Raw genomic sequence first — 1,936 nt, forward strand, 5'->3', positions numbered from 1 at the left:
GTTACCAGCTATAAAATTTGGGCAATTGTGTACAAAATAGAAATAATACCTAGCTCACAATACAGCTGAACGAGACAATATCTGTAAAGCATGACGTACGTATAGTGCATAGCATGTTGTAGGTTTTTAACAAGTTTCGGTTCCCTTCTCTCCATTCACCCCAAATCTATCAGGAGCACTAATCTCTAACCATCTCCACGCTCTGATACAAAGTTTCCAGTGAAAAGCATTATACAAAGTATTTGGTAACAGCTCTTTTAGAATTTGTCTAGCAAGTTTTCTAGTCTGTACCCAAAAACCTCAATTAAAAAAGAAACAAAGTATTTAATTACCTCATAGTTCTCTAAGACATTATGTATCATTAAATATTATATACTATTCATAGCTGTTTTTATCCTTTTGTGTAATCCCAGCAATTGGGGTAAGTATAGTGCAGTCAGTACAACTACAATAACACTTAACAGGGTTTAAATAATAACTTCGACATTTTAGGAAATAGTTACTAAAATGAGATAATGTTTCTTTTAAAAATTAGACCGCATTTAATAATGAGGATGTGATCATCCTATTTTGGGGGGAATTTATGAAAAACAAAATGATGAAATTGCCCTTTTCTGGTTATGTTTGTTGCTTTGTGTTGCCTTTCCTCTCTGCAACCTCCATGCTCTACAGCACTGGGGAAGCTACAGAGAACCAGGCAGCCAGGAGGACGGAACCAACTTCCCACTCTTAGAAATCACCCTCCACATCCGTGAGGACTCAAAGTAAAAGAAAAATGAAAAGTCCAGGATCAACAGCAAGTCGTCACTCAGCAATCTTAGGGAGTTTTCACAGCATGAGAGGGAAGGAAGGGATAGTAGCCAAAATAGCCAATGAGTGATGATGAAGAACAGAGGGAGGGTTAAGGGATTACTGACCTCAAATAGAGAGTTGGTTGAATGAAGACAGGGCACAATTCAGAGGTTAAGATGTCCTGAGAGTAGAACTGCTAGTTGTCCCATGAATTACTACTTTTTAAAAAATAATATTTTTTCTTGATAAAAAAAAAAGTTTGAAAGGTTTTTTTGCAAATTATAAAACAATGCAATAAAAAATTACAGAATGCAAGCATCATTGCCACCCCCTATTTTGTATACTTCTTGCCCTTGTATTTTCTATCAGAGTTCTGGCAGGAAACAGAAGACCTGCCTACGTTAGGAGAAACAAAAATGAAAACATGAGATGGGTTTGCTTTCAAAGGAACTCATTGCAAAGGCGGAGCCGAACGTAAGGGATCCCGAAGTGGAAGAGCCGTCACCCAAAGAGATGAGGCGAAGGTTCTATGAAGCTAGAAGGAGAGAAAGTCATGTGGAACAGGATGCTTTGTGGGAGCATTAAGCCCTCCAACTTTCAGAGACACAGCCAGCATAAGACCCGCTCTCACGGGGAGAGAATCAGGATTGTCAATACCTTGACCTCTCATTTATCTTCCTCCAGTTTTCTATGGGGCCTCTGCATTGACGGAACCCAGCGGTAAGCCAGAGGACTTGGAAATCTATTAAGGTTATCCTGTGAGTTTGAGGGAGTCTCCAAGACGACCTTTCATTCAAAAACATTGCTGAAAGTACTCACAGAATGCAGCAGAACTGTAATACGCATGGTTATGGTTTATTACACTAAAGGATGCAGGTCAAAATTAGCAAAGGGAAGAGGCACAGAGGCACATGGAACAAAGTTGAGAAGGGGCCTGGGGTAGAGCGTCCAGGTGTCCTCTCCCAGTGGAGTCATGTAGATGGCATTAACTACTTCTAGCAATGATGTGTTACACTATACAGATAAATTGCCTATGAAGAAAGCCCATTTGAGCTTTGGTGTCCAGAGTTTATATTAAAAGTTGGCCACTTTTATATAGATCACGGCTTTGTGGTTGAACTCAGTTGCTAGTGACTCCAGACGT

At 39.8% G+C, this 1,936-nt stretch overlaps 1 non-coding gene across 1 annotated transcript; it reads left to right on the forward strand.

The window, feature by feature from the left end:
* Window positions 1-243: 243 nt before the first annotated feature.
* LOC126940023 (U7 small nuclear RNA) lies at window positions 244-303 on the forward strand. Its single transcript, XR_007720549.1, has one exon. It is a non-coding gene; the product is annotated as a U7 small nuclear RNA (small nuclear RNA).
* The last annotated feature ends 1,633 nt before the right edge of the window (window positions 304-1,936 follow it).

This window comes from Macaca thibetana, chromosome 16 (genome assembly GCF_024542745.1).
Source record: "Macaca thibetana thibetana isolate TM-01 chromosome 16, ASM2454274v1, whole genome shotgun sequence".
Classification (NCBI taxonomy): Eukaryota; Metazoa; Chordata; class Mammalia; order Primates; family Cercopithecidae; genus Macaca; species Macaca thibetana.